The following is a 15,901-nucleotide window of genomic DNA, read 5'->3' on the forward strand; positions in this document are numbered from 1 at the left end:
GGGGGCACCTGAGATTGTGGGTCCCATGCAACTTCGTTTGACTTAATTACAGTGCCATAAATTCCCATAAATCCCCAAACCAACAAAGAGCCACCTGAAATAACTTTCCGGCCACCGCAAGCTTCTGCTTTTTCCGCGATGCCATCTACATGCCTTTTCCGGTACTCTGCCGGAGGGGGAATCGGTCATGGAGGGCTTCTACATCAACCTTGCTTATCTTCTGATGATGTGTGAGTAGTTCACCATAGACCTACGGGTCCATAGCTAGTAGTTAGATGGTTCTTCTCTCTCTTTGATCTTTGATACAAAGTTCTCCTTGATGTCCATGGAGTTCTATCCGATGTAATCTTCTTTTGTATTATGTTTGTTGGGATCCGATGAATTATGGATTTACGATTAGATTATTCATTGAAAGTAATTGAGTCTTTTCTAAACTTTATTATGCATGATTGTTATAGCTTTGTATTTTTATCCGATCTATCCGTTTGGTCAGCCCCACTAGATTGATTTATCTTTGGTGGGAGAGGTGCTTTGTAATGGGTTCAATTTTGTGGTGTCTTTATTGAGTGACAAAAGGTGTAGTGAGGCACGTATTTGTATTGTTACCATTAAGGGTAAAAAGACAGTGTTTAATCATTCATTTGAGTTTATTCTGTCTACATCATATCATCTTACTTAAAATGTTACTCTGTTTGTTATGAACTTAATACGTAAAGAGGCAAGCATAAAAGCACGTTCAAAGTAGAGTAATAGTAGTAGATGCAGAATTATTTTGGTCTACTTGTCACGAACGTGATGCATATATACATGATCATTGTCATGAATAACATTATAACAATGCGCTTTTCGATCAATGCCCAACAGTAATTTGTCTACCCATCGTATGCTATGTTTCGAGAGAGAAGCCTCTAGTAAAAACTATGGCCCTTACGTCTAATTTTATCACATAACTAAAATAAAAAATATATTTCTACAATTTTACTATTTTTATTTTACTTTTTTAATTTATATATCTATCACTATCAGATTTAATCCTTGCAAGTAACGAGTTCAAGGAGATTGACAATCCTCTTGCCTTCGTTGGCTGTAAGTATTTGCTCTAGTGTGTGTAGGTACTGCTTACTAGGAATTTGTTTGGTTTGATAACCTTGGTTCTCACTAAGGAAAATACTATCCCTTACTATATTGCTTCACCCTTTCTCTTCGGAAGAAATCCCAACATAGCTCACAAGTAGCAGGGCCTCCAATCAATAATGGAATGGGAACACCAGTCACGGCAGGGTTCATGGCATTGTTCGGCGGGCTGCTTTTGTGAATCTGTTAGAGTGGATTTTGGCCCATTAACCTTTATATTGATGTTTCTTTTTTTTTTATATAAAGGAACGGCGTTTTTAGAGAATATGCTAGAGTTTCTCTAAGACATTTTGACCCAAAATATGCTAATGGTTCGGTGGAAATAGTTTTGTAAATACCTTATATACACTAGATTTTTCTCTTCGCTAATACCTAATTATAAACTAGAATTAATTACCAAGATATTTCTATCATGCCCTTTAAGGATATCTGCCAATGTAGTTATGATACACACACAAACATATACATTTTATTCATAGAAGCTTCAGAGATTAATCCAAAAAGACAAACAAATTTTCTTTTCCAGTTTAAGAAAAAACGGTTTAGACATATTTTAAAGATAAAGTGCACTGAAAATTAAAACTAATGTAATCTTTTAACGCCATATAATATGTAAAAGAATGTGTAGATATTATAATGATTTGGCGAATTGGCTTGTAAAAGGTGTAAAAGTTTAGTATAAACTATAATAATATAGGCTGGGGCTTGGCGATCGCGTCGTGTATGCATGCATTGCAGTGGTGGTGGGCAAGGGTTCATCACCCGGGACGTGATGTTTGAGAACACGGCAAGGCCGGCCAAGCACCAGGCGATGGTGCTGCAGTGCGACTCGGACTTGTTCGTCTTCTACCACTGCGCCTTCGAGGGCCATCAGGATACGATGTACGCGCACTCGCTCCGGTAGTTCTACCTCTATTGTCGTGTCGCCGGCATCATCGACTTCGTCTTCGGCAACGCCGTAATCTTCTTCCAGAACTGCCTTCTCGCCCGTGCGCCGCTCCCGGGCTAGAGGGACTCCATCACGGCCCAGGCTTGCTTCCACACTTCCATGAACTCCGGCTTCGCCTTCTAGTTCTGCAACATCTCCGTGCATGACGACCTCCTTCAAGCCAATAGGGCCAACCAGACTGACAAGACCGTGGGCACATAGACCTTCCTGGTGCGGCCATGGACGGCGTTCTCCATTCAGTCTGGCCCCTCTATTTCAACACACTGAAATACTCCATAGTTTTTTCTTCCTGCCAAAGCAGACAAAAAATAGGGCAATAAGCGAAATGACTTTGATTAGTTATATAAAACATTAAGCAATGACCAGATAAAGCAATGAACAAACATGACATCAATCATTGGCAAGTTGAGCACCAAATGACATGAGTGTCCAAGATTTCGACCAGCTATTTAACATTAACATTTTTGTTATTCACTATTTACCATGGCACTTATCTTAGAACTTGGTAAAAAGAATAAATCACCGAAAAGGACCACTACTAAACTTGAAACGTGTTTAATGCCAAATGCACACTAAGGGAGTCCTGAATTAGGGGGTGTTCGGATAGCCGAACTATACCTTCAAGCCGGACTCCTGGACTATGAAGATACAAGATTGAAGACTCCGTCCCGTGTCCGGAAGAGACTTTCCTTGGCGTGGAAGGCAAGCTTGGCGATACGGATGTTCAGATCTCCTACCATTGTAACCGATAACCCTAACCCTCTCCGGTGTCTATATAAGTCGGAGGATTTTAGTCCGTAGGACAAACATACACATCAACAATCATACCATAGGATAGCTTCTAGGGTTTAGCCTCTCTGATCTCGTGGTAGATCTACTCTTGTACTACACATATCATCAATATTAATCAAGCAGGACGTAGGGTTTTACCTCCATTGAGAGGGCCCGAACCTGGGTAAAACTTCGTGTCCCTTACCTCCTGTTACCATCCGGCCTAGACGCACAGTTCGGGACCCCCTACCCGAGATCCGCCGGTTTTGACATCGACATTGGTGCTTTCATTGAGAGTTCCTCTGTGTCGTCGCCATCAGGAAGGATGCCTCGCCCCGTCTTTAAAGACGGCACCGTTGCTAAGGGAGCTTTGGCTGTCGGCCAAACCCTCCGGCTAGGTGGTTTTCTTATGACCACCTGTTCGGCTTCTGCGCCGACGATGACCTCTTGAGCCATCGAAAACAATCTTCATGTCAACTTGGAACTTGCCGAGTAGTTAGATCCAATAGAGCTTTTCTCCATAAACGAGCTCTTGGATCGCTTCGCCGCCCTGGGAGTCGCTATGAATTACGACCAGATTGGGCCTAAAACCGATATGAGAGAGATTAACTCTCCCCAAGCCACCCATCATGTTGCCGTGATAGAGGGACAATGTGGCGACCCTTCATCTATCTTAAGGACTCGCTACGTCCGAATTCCCGATCCCTCCAAGCTGGATGTCCGCGGAGGGGAGGATATCACTCAAGACCTGAACCTAGAATCAGGCGACGGACTGGATTCATTGGATGACATCCAGGAATCCAAATTTTCGAGTTCGGAAATTCCTCGGCCTCTGAGCCTTAGAGGGGGTAAGGCTTCGGATTTAATTCCACCCACCCACCCAAACATTAGCGCTCTATCCCAAATCAGACAAGAGCCCAAAGAAACAGTACATCATTACTGGGCCAGATTCCTCCTGGTTATGAACAGGATAAAGGGCTGCCGCGAGGAAGACGCAATTTCATTCTTCTGCAATAATTGCACGGACAAGGGAATACTCAACGCCATAAGTCGCCGTGATATTACACGCTTCGCTTACTTAGCGTCCATAGTACGAAAATACTGTGTGATGGAAAGTGCCCGGAAAACCGACACAAAATTTTGGGACAACCCGGCCCTTAACGCAAGCCCAGTCCGAAATAAAATGGTGCATCATCGCCAGACACCCGGGTCAAACACCAAAAGGCAAAAACCCTCTACAGGGCATGGAACCGTACTGGAAGGATGGCTTAATGGACCCTGTAAAATTCATAGTACAGAGGACGCCACACCAACTCACAGCCTTAGAGCATGTTGGATACTCCGGCAGGTGGCCAAAATTGGCGAAAACCTCCTAATTCCAGAGGCCACAGAAAGCCACCCCAGAGACACCAATACGGTATTAACAGTCTTCGAGACCTTCGCATCAAATAATATGCGAAAAAGGACACTCCGCAGCCTCGCCGAAGTCTACCAAGTAGCAACAATAAGCCCATGGAGTGACACGGCCATCACCTTTAACGCCAGTGATGAACCTAAATTCCGAACAGCCCGAGCACCAGCTGCATTGGTCCTCAGTCCAATAGTGGACGGCTTTCGTCTTACCAAGGTACTCATGGACGGCGACAGCGGATTGAACCTCATTTGTGAGGAAACTCTTCAAAAAATGGGTATAGACTAGAACCGCATCATGAGAAGCAGCACAACCTTTAGAGGAATAATCCCCAGTCGGGAAGCGCGCTGTACAGGAAAAATCACACTAGATGTGGTGTTCGGCACGCCGGACAATTACAGGTCCGAAGAGGTCACGTTCCATGTGGCCCCGTTCAGCAGCGGTTATCACGCTTTGCTAGGGCGAGAAGCATTCACAATCTTCCAAGCAATACCCCATTACGGGTACATGAAGCTCAAGATGCCCGGGCCTAACGGGATCATCACTCTCGCCAGTGATCCGGACATAGCACTCCGCGCCGAAAACAAGACAGCCGCACTGGCCCTCGAGGCACTATCCGAAGCCCTAGCGGCTGAAGAGCTGACTGCGATGCGCTCTATGGTGAATAGGGATGATGTGGTACTCGACAAAAGATCCAAATCCACCTCCTTTAAACCAGCGGACGAAATAGTGAAATTCTAAGTTCATGCAACAGACCACAATAAAACAGCTTCCATCGGGGCACATTTAAAACCTGATGTTGACGCCGCATTGCGAGAGTTCCTACGAGAGAACTGGGACATTTTCGCCTGGCACCCTTCAGACATGCCAGGAATCCCATGCAGGCTGGCCGAGCACAGCTTAAATATACAAACAGGATTCAAACCTGTCAAACAGGCTCTCCGGCGTTTTTCCGAACCTAAGAGACAGGCTATGGTAGAGGAACCAGCACAACTATTAGAGGTCGGATTCATCAGAGATATAAAACATCCGGACTGGCTAGCAAACCTGGTGATGGTACCAAAGAAGGACAAATCCTGGCGCCTGTGTGTTGATTTTAAAGACCTTAACAAGGCTTGCCCAAAGGATCCCTTCCCCCTCCCCCGCATCGATCAAATCATCGATGCGACCTCAAGACACGATTCGTTGTGTTTCCTTGACGCATATTCTGGCTACCATCAAATCAAGATGCCAGAACCAGACCAAGCCGCAACGGCATTTATCACACCATACGGGCCATTCTGCTTCAACACGATGCCCTTCGGGCTCAAAAACGTCGACGCAACATATCAGCGCATGATTCAGACATGTTTGGCAAGCCAGATCGGTAAAACAGTGGAGGCATACGTAGATGATGTGGTCGTCAAAACAAGACATGTTGAATCTCTAGTAGACGACTTGAGGCTCACATTTGATAATCTCCGAACATACGACATCAAGCTCAACCCGGAAAAATGCGTTTTCGGCGTTCCAGCCGGAAAGCTCTTGGGCTTCATTGTATCCAGCAGAGGAATTGAAGCAAATCCAGCCAAGATCCGAGCTCTGTCGCAGCTGGATATCCCAAAGGACCTCAAACAGATACAAAAGTTAACCGGATGTGTGGCAGCTCTAAGCCGCTTTATCTCCCGCTTGGGAGAAAAGGCCCTTCCCCTTTACCGCCTCCTTCGGCGCACCGAACACTTCAAATGGACGGACGCAGCCACGGCCGGACTCGATGAAATAAAAGCCATACTGGCAAAAAACCCAGTCCTGGCCGCGCCAAACACCGGCGAACCAATGCTATTGTGCATCGCAGCAACACATCAGGTTGTAAGCGCAGTGCTCGTCGTCGAACGAGAAGCGGACGGACACAAATTCCCCCTTTAGAGGCCGGTCTATTATGTGTCCACTGTCCTCACTCCCTACAAATCACGGTACCCGCATTATCAAAAGATTGCGTACGCGGTATTCATGGCATCCCGGAAGCTACGACACTACTTTCAAGAGTGTTCAATAACAGTAGCCTCGGAAGTACCACTTAACGACATTATAAACAACCGTGACGCAACGGGCCACATTGTGAAATGGGCCATCGAGCTCCTCCCGTTCGACATAACTTATAAGCCACGACGAGCCATCAAGTCACAAGTTTTGGCCGACTTCGTCGTAGAATGGACGGAGGCCGAACTCCCTAGAGAGTACGGCACATATTCAAATTGGATTATGCATTTCGACGGCTCCAAAATGTTGGCTGGACTGGGGGCTGGCGTCGTTTTGACGTCCCCCACAGGAGACACAGTTCAATACGTACTACAGATTCGGTACACGGACTCCAACAATGCAGCCGAATATGAGGCCCTTCTACATGGTCTCCGGATGGCAGTATCCATGGGCATCCAACGCCTAGAGGTGCGCGGGGACTCGAACCTCGCAATCTCCCAAATAAATGGAGACTTCGATGCCAAGGATCCCAAAATGGCAGCTTACCGCAATGTCGTCCTAAAAATGTCAGCTCGGTTCAAGGGACTTGAATTTCACCATATAGCCCGGGAAAATAATCAGGCGGCAGATGTCCTGGCACGCATCGGCGCAAAACACGATGTAGTCCCCCCCCAACATCTTCTTGGAAAGGCTTTTCAAGCCATTCGTGGCATGGGAAGGGGAGCCGAACAATAACAGCCCGGACCCAACCGCACTGCCCGACACCGAACATTCTGACACAATCGGAGGCTCTGTCATTGAAATAACACCTTCAGCCCATGTAATAATGGCCGTCATCGCCCCATGGACAGAACCATTTGTCGCCTACCTTACTAGGCAGGAACTCCCCGAGGACCAAAATGAGGCACGCTGCATAGTGCGGTGATCCAAAGCCTACAGAGTCCACGAGGGAGAGCTTTATAAGAAAAGCACTACCGGAGTCCTTCAAAGGTGCATCTCCGAAGAGGAGGGGCGGAATCTCCTGGCTGAAATCCATGCCGGACTCGGCGGTCATTACGCTGCAGCCCAGTCTCTGGTAAGCAAGGCCTTCCGTACAGGCTTTTATTGGCCGACGGCCCGGGCAGACGCTCAGGACTTAGTCCAACGATGCACCGGCTGCCAGCTCTTTGCAAACCAAAGCCATATGCCACCCATCGCCCTCCAAACTATCCCCATCACTTGGCCCTTTGCGGTCTGGGGGCTTGATATGGTTGGACCCCTTAAAGGCGGAACCCACAAGCACAAATACTTACTGGTCATGGTGGATAAGTTCACCAAATGGATAGAAGCCAAGCCTGTTAAGACGGCCGGATCCGGACCTGTGATAGACTTCATATCAGGGGTTGTACACCATTACGGCATCCCCCACAGCATCATCACTGATAATGGCACGAACTTTACGGCCGACGAGGTAAAACTCTGGTGCAAAAACATGGGCATAAAGCTCGATTATGCTTCCGTCTATCACCCACAAACTAACGGCCAGGTCAAACGTGCAAATGGTCTTATCATGAGCGGCATCAAACCCAGACTAGTGCGGTCCTAAAGGAATCTAACACGCACTAGGTAAGGAGCTCGACTCCGTACTCTGGGGGCTGCGGACCACGCCGAACCGCACCACCGGATACACACCATTCTTCATGGTGTACGGCACAGAGGCAGTTCTGCCTTGCGACATAATTCATGACTCACCTCGAGTGCGCATGTACGAGGAAAGAGAAGCCGAGCTCGATCAGCAGGACAGTTTGGACGCATTAGAGGAGGAGCGTGACGTGGAGAAAGCCCGTTCCGCATTCTATCAACAACAAGCTCGAAGATACCAAAGTAGAGAAGTACGGGCCAAAAATTACAACGTTGGCGAATTAGTTCTATGCCTGCTGGACAAGAAAAAGGACAAACTCAAGCCCAAGTGGGAAGGTCCCTTGATAATTGACCAAGTCCTGACTGGTGGAGCGTACCGCCTGCGAAACGCGTCGGATAACCGACTCGAGCCGAACCCATGGAACGCAGCCCGTCTCCGAAGATTCTATGCCTAGCGCCGGATCCTGTGTTCGTCTCCTTACTCTGTCCATTTTTTATATAATGTATGTCTTAAATTTCTCTCCTTCCCCCTTTTTTCTATCTCTTAAAACCATTAAAGGCTCACAAAATTACGCGCTATCCGCGCTCAGTAAACCTGGGGGCTTCTTTAAACAGAAGCTTATTTATACGGGCTTCATGCCTAACACATGTGTCAAACTTCCGCATGTACCTTTTATTCACCATTATATGCATCGATATGACTTAAGTTTTGGCCAAGCTGGGTTGCCTGGCTCCTGTGCTTACCCCTACATTCCTGATTATTCGGCTAGGTGGTAAAGGGAGCACCTCTGCGATTGTTACTGCCGGATCAGCCGGACGTGTACCTCAGACTGAGTGAAGCCGAAAGCTAGCGTTCTTAAGAGAATATTCGGTCAAGATGATCTTTTTCTTTATCTATGTGCCCCCAGGCATTTTTCCTGCGTTTCTTTTCGCAGCATGGACATGCACTTTAGGGCATGCCCCCAGGGAAAGGAACCCCTAACGGAACTATTCTCCCTGGAAGATGTTTCTTACTAACCATGTAATATAACATAACTAGTCGGCCACTTGTCTGTTCACGCACTAATGACCCCTACGCCTGGTCTCCACGCAATCCCCGGTTTCTATATAACCGCATGGGAATTCGGACACACTCCGGACCGTCAGGCCCCGAGATTGAAGCGAAAAGGTTGGCCATGACAAATGATCTACAATCTGGCTAGAAGGCATTATAAATGTCAATTCGATTTCATAGTCATTTTGACTGATTGTATTCCTCTTCAATACCATCTAACAGGCTGTCTAATTTACAGTCCTGCTGGGAGTACTTTGCGGACAACTCTACTTGGCCGTACACTAAGCTTACAGGGATCTCCTTCCCATTGGGCCCTATAGGACCGACCTCGGCCATGTGGTTGGGGTCAGCCTTTGAGTACCGCGTCTTCACCATGGCCCAGGCCTCCCTAGCGCCTTGACGGTAGGCTAATATCTTCCACAATTGGAAGCACCGACGTGCTCCCTTTAGTTTCTCCGCAAGCTCTCCAATACCTTCGAGCATGGAGACGGATGGCCACAGGGCCTGGGCGACGCCTCGCATCGCCTGCCGAACTCGATCGAGCAGTTGCGAGAGCTCGGGAAGAAGGTCACCCGTAGAACCGGGCATCTCCTCCGCCGGACGACCTGTTAACACACCTACAGACATTGCTCTGTCAGTCGACTTCCCCGCCGAACTTTCTTTCAAATGGTTCGTTCAAGCACTTACAAAATATGCTGCGCCGAAGTCGCTGATTCTCCTTCACGGAGTCTGATAGCTGGGCACGAACATCTTTCAGCTTGACGCCTAGCCGGGTGTTGGTGAGGGAGTCCTGGATTAGGGGGTGTCCGGGTAGCCGGACTATACCTTCAGCCGAACTCCAGGGCCATGAAGATACAAGATTGAAGACTCCGTCCCGTGTCCGGATGGGACTTTCCTTGGCGTGGAAGGCAAGCTTGACGATGCGGATATTCAAGATCTCCTACCATTGTAACCGACTTTGTGTAACCCTAACCCTCTCCGGTGTCTATATAAACCGGAGGGTTTTAGTCCGTAGGACAACTTCATCATACAACAATCATACCTTAGGCTAGCTTTTAGGGTTTAGCCTCCTTGATCTCGTGGTAGATCTACTCTTGTACTACCCATATCATCAATATTAATCAAGCAGGACGTAGGGTTTTACCTCCATCGAGAGGGTCCGAACCTGGGTAAAACATTATGTCCGTCGTCTCCTGTTACCATCCGGCCTAGACGCACAGTTCGGGACCACCTACCCGAGATCCGCCGGTTTTGACACCGACATTGGTGCTTTCATTGAGAGTTCCTCTGTGTCGTCGCAATCAGGAAGGATGCCTCTTCCCGTCTTTAAAGACGGTGCCGTTACTAAGGGAGCCTTGGCTGTCGGCCAAACTCTCCGGCTAGGCGGTTTTCTCATGACCGCCTGTTCGACCGTTGCGCCGACGGTGACCTCTCGGGTCATCAAAAGCAATCTTCACGTCAGCTCGGAATTCATCGAGCAGTTAAATCCAATGGAGCTCTCTTCCGTAAACGAGCTCTTGGCTCGCATCGCCGCCTTGGGGGTCACTACGGATTATGACCAGGTTGGGCTTAAACCCGATCTAAGAGAAATTAATTCTCCCCAAGTCACCCATCACGTTGCCGTAGTAGAGGCACAGTGCGGCGACTCTTCATCTATCTTAAGGACTAGCTACGTCCGGATTCCAGATCCCTCCAAGCCGGATACCCGCGGAGGGGAGGATGTAACTCAATACCTGAACTTAGAATTAGGCAACGGGCTAGATTCACTGGACAACATCCAAGAATCCGAACCTCAGAGTTCGGAAACTCCTTGGCCTCTGAGTCTTAGATTGGGTGAAGTTCCGGATTTAATTCCACCCACCCGCCCAAACATAAGCAATCTATCCCAAATCAGGAAAAAGCCCGAAGAAACAGTACATCACTACTGGGCAAGGTTCCTCCTAGTTATGAACAGATAAAGGACTGCCGCGAGGAACACGCAACCTCAATCTTCTGCAATAATTGCACGGACAAGGGAATCCTCAACGCCACAGGTCGTCGTGATCTTACACGCTTCGCTGACTTGGCGTCCATAGTACAAAAGTACTGTGCGATAGAAAGCGCCCGGAAAACCGAAACTAAATTCTGGGACAATTCGGCCCTGAATAGAAACCTCGTCCGAAATAAAAGGGTGCATCATCATCAGACACCCGGGTTAAAAATCAAAAAACCAAAACCCTCAACAGGGCATGGAACCGTACTGGAGGGATGGCTTAATGGACCCTGTAAAATTCATAGTACAGAGGATGCCACACCAACTCATAGCCTTAGAGCATGTTGGATACTCCGGCAGGTGGCCAAAAGGGGCGACGATCTCCTAATTCCGGAGGCCGCAGAAAGCCACCTCAGGGACTCCAGTACAGTCCTAACAGTCTTCGAGACTTTTTCATCAAATAAAATGCGAAAAAGAACACTCCACAGCTTCGCCTAAGTCTATCAAGTAGCAACAATAAACCCATGGAGTGACACGGCTATTACCTTTAATGCCAGCGACGAACCTAAATTCCGAACAGCTCGAGCACCATCCGCATCGGTACTCAGTCCTATAGTGGACGGCTTTCGCCTCACCAAGGTATCATGGATGGAGGCAGCGGATTGAACCTCATTTACGAGGAAACCCTTCAAAAAATGGAAATAGACTGGAACCGCATTGAGCGAAGCAGCACAACCTTCAGAGGAATAATCCCCAGTCGGGAAGCACGATGTACATGAAAAATCACACTAGATGTGGTGTTCGGCACGCCGGATAATTATAGGTCCGAAGAGGTCACATTTCAAGTGGCCCCGTTCAGCAGCGGATACCACGCTCTGCTGGGGCGGGAAGCGTTTACAATCTTCCAAGCAATACCCCATTACGGGTACATGAAGCTCAAGATGCCCGGGACAAACGGAATCATCACTCTCGCTAGTGATCCGGACATAGCACTCCGCGCCAAAAACAAGACAGCCGCACCGGCCCTTGAGGCACTTTTCGAAGCCCTAGCGGCTGAGGAACTGACTATGCTGCGCTCCACGGTAAACAGGGACGATGTGATACTCGACAAAAGATCCAAGTCCACCTCCTTTAAACCAGCGGATGAAATAGTCAAATTCCAGGTCCATCCAATGGACCCCAATAAAACAGCTTCCATCGGGGCACAATTAAACCCCGATGTAGACGCCGCACTGCGAGAATTCCTACAGGAGAACTAGGACATTTTTGCATGGCACCCTTCGGACATGCCAGGAATCCCACGTAGGCTGGCCGAACACAGCTTAAATATCCTAAAAGGATTCAAACCTATCAAACAAGCCCTTCGGTGTTTCTTTGAACCCAAGAGACAGGCAATGGGAGAGGAGCTAGCCAAACTATTGGAGGCCGGATTCATCAGAGATATAAAACATCCGGACTGGCTAGCAAACTTGGTGATGGTACCAAAGAAGGACAAATCCTGGCGCCTGTGCGTTGACTTCAAAGACCTCAACAAGGCCTGCCCAAAGGATCCCTTCCCCCTCCCCCGCATCGATCAAATTATCGACGCCACTGCAGGACACGATTCGTTGTGCTTCCTCGACGCATACTCCGGTTACCATCAAATCAAGATGGCCGAGTCAGACCAAGCCGCAACGGCATTCATCACCCCATACGGCCCATTCTGCTTCAATACAATGCTTTTCGGGCTCAAAAACGCCGGCGCAACATATCAGCGCATGATTCACACATGTCTGGCAAACCAGATCGGCAAAACAGTAGAGGCATACGTGGATGATGTGGTCATAAAAACAAGACATGTTGAATCTCTAGTAGACAACTTGAGGCTTACATTTGACAACCTCCGAGCATATGACATCAAGCTAAATCCGGAAAAATGCATTTTCGGTGTTCCAGCCGGAAAGCTCTTGGGCTTCATTGTATCCGGTAGGGGAATCGAAGCAAATCCAGCCAAGATCCGAGCTTTGTCACAATTGGATATCCCAAAGGACCTCAAACAAATACAAAAATTAACCGGATGCGTGGCGTCTCTAAGCCGCTTTATCTCCTGGTTGGGAGAAAAGGCGCTACCCCTCTATCGCCTCCTTCAGCGCACCGAACACTTCGAGTGGACGGACGCCGCTACGGCCGGACTCGAGGAAATAAAAGCCATATTGGCAACAAACCCCGTCCTGGCCGTGCCAAACTTCGGCGAACCAATGCTATTGTACATCGCAGCAACCCATCAAGTTGTCAGCGCAGTACTCGTCGTCGAGCGGGAAACGGACGGGCACAAATTCCCCCTTCAAAAGCCGGTTTACTATGTGTCCACTGTCCTCACCCCATGCAAATTACGGTACCCACATTATCAAAAGATTGCATATGTGGTATTCATGGCATCCCGGAAGCTACGACACTACTTTCAAGAGTGTTCAATCACAGTAGCATCGGAAGTACCACTCAATGATATTATAAACAACCATGACGCAACGGGCCGGATTGCAAAATGGGCCATCGAGCTCCTCCCGTTCGATATAACGTATAGGCCACGACGAGCTATCAAGTCGCAAGTTTTGGCCGACTTCGTCGCAGAATGGACGGAGGCCGAACTCCCTAAAGAGTACGACCCATATTCAAACTGGATCATGCACTTCGACGGTTCCAAAATGTTGGCCGGACTAGGGGCCGGCGTTGTTTTGACGTCCCCCACAGGAGACACAGTTCAATATGTACTCCAGATTATGTACACGGACTCCAACAATGCAGCCGAATATGAGGCCCTTTTACATGGTCTCCGAATGGCAGTATCCATGGGATTCAACGCCTAGAGGTGCGCGGGGATTCAAACCTCGCGATATCCCAAATAAATGGAGACTTTGATGCCAAGGATCCAAAAATGGCAGCTTACCGCAACGCCGTCCTCAAAATGTCAGCTCGATTTGAAGGGCTCGAATTTCACCATATAGCCTGAGAAAACAATCAGGCGGCAGATGTCCTGGCACGCATCGGCGCAAAACGCGATGCGGTCCCCCCAACATCTTCCTGGAAAGGCTGTTCAAGCCATCCGTAGTATGGGAAGGGGAACATGGCAATATTAGTCCGGACCCAACTGCACTGTCTGACGCCGAACAATCTGACATAATCGGAGGCTCTGCCAATGAAATAACAACCTCAGCCCACGTACTAATGGCCGTTATCGCACCATGGACAGAACCATTCCTAGCCTACCTTACTAGGCAGGAACTCCCAGAGGACCAAAACGAGGCACGCTGTATAGTGCGGCGATCTAAAGCCTATAAAGTCCATGAGGGGGAACTTTACAAGAAAAGCACTACTGGAGTCCTTCAAAGGTGCATCTCCGAAGAGGAAGGGCGGAACCTGCTGGCTGAAATTCATGCCGGACTCGGTGGCCATCATGCCGCAGCCCGGTCCCTTGTAAGCAAGGCTTTCCGTACATGCTTTTATTGGCCGACGCCCCGGGCATACGCTCAGGACTTGGTCCATAAATGCGTCGGTTGCCAGCTTTTTGCAAACCAAAGCCATATGCCACCCACCGCCCTCCAAACTATCCCCAACACTTGGCCTTTCGCGGTCTGGGGTCTTGACATGGTGGGACCCCTTAAAGGCGGACTTCACAAGAAAAAATACTTACTGGTCATGGTGGATAAGTTCAACAAATGGATAGAAGCCAAGCCTGTTAAGACGGCCGAATCCAAACCTGTGATAGACTTTATATCTGGGGTCGTACACCATTATGGCGTTCCCCACAGCATCATCACCGATAACGACACGAACTTTACGGCCGATGAGGTAAAACTCTGGTGCAAAAACATGGGCATCAAGCTCGATTATGCTTCCGTCTATCACCCACAAACTAACGGTCAGGTCGAACGTTCAAATGGTCTCATCATGAGCGGCATCAAACCCAGATTAGTGCGGTCCCTCAAGGAATCTAACACGCACTGGGTAGAGGAGCTCGACTCCGTACTCTGGGGGCTGCGGACCACGCTGAACCGCACCACCGGATACACACCATTTTTTATGGTGTACATCGCAGAGGCAGTCTTGCCCTGCGACATAATTCATGACTCACCTCGAGTGCGCATGTATGAAGAAAGGGAGGCTGAGCTCGATCGGCAGGAAAGTTTGGACGCCTTAGAGGAGGAGCGCGACGTGGCAAAATCCCGTTCCACATTCTATCAATAGCAGGCTCGAAGATATCAAAGCAGAGAAGTGAGGGCCAAAAGCTACAACATTGGCGAATTAGTTCTACGCCTGCCGGACAAGAAAAAGGACAAGCTGAACCCAAGTGGGAAGGTCCCTTCATAATTGACCAAGTCCTGACTGGTGGAGCATACCGCCTGCGAGATGCGTCGGATAACCGACTCGAGCCGAACCCATGGAACGTAGCCCGTCTCCGAAGATTCTATGCCTAGCGCCGGACTCTGTGTTTGTCTCCTTCCTCTGTCCATTTTTTACATTTTCTGTCTTACATTTCTCTGCTTCTGCTCTTCTCTTTTATAACCCTTAAAGGCTCCTCAAGTGAAGTGCTACTCGCGCTCATTAAACCTGGGGGCTTCTTTAACAGAAGCTTATTTATACGGGCTTCACGCCCACCACATGTGTCAAACTTCCGCATGTACCTTTTCTTCACCATTATATGCATCGATATGACTTATGTTTTGGCCAAGCTGGGTTGCCTGGCTCCTGTGCTTACCCCTATGTTCCCGATCGTTCGGCTAGGTGGTAAAGGGAGCACCTCTGCGATTGTTACTGCTGGATCAGCCGGATGTGTACCTCAGACTGGGTGAAGCCGAAAGCTAGCGTTCTTAAGGGAATATTCGGCTGGTGAACTAAAAGATGACCTTTTTTACTTATTTATATATATGCCCCCAGATGATTTTCCTGCGTTTGCAGTCCGGACATGCACTTTAGGGCATGCCTCCTAGAGAAAGGAACCCCTAACGGAACTATTCTCTCTGGAAGATGTTTCTTACTAACCATGTAATATAA

Source organism: Triticum aestivum, chromosome 6A, assembly GCF_018294505.1.
Source record: "Triticum aestivum cultivar Chinese Spring chromosome 6A, IWGSC CS RefSeq v2.1, whole genome shotgun sequence".
In the NCBI taxonomy this organism is placed as follows: Eukaryota; Viridiplantae; Streptophyta; class Magnoliopsida; order Poales; family Poaceae; genus Triticum; species Triticum aestivum.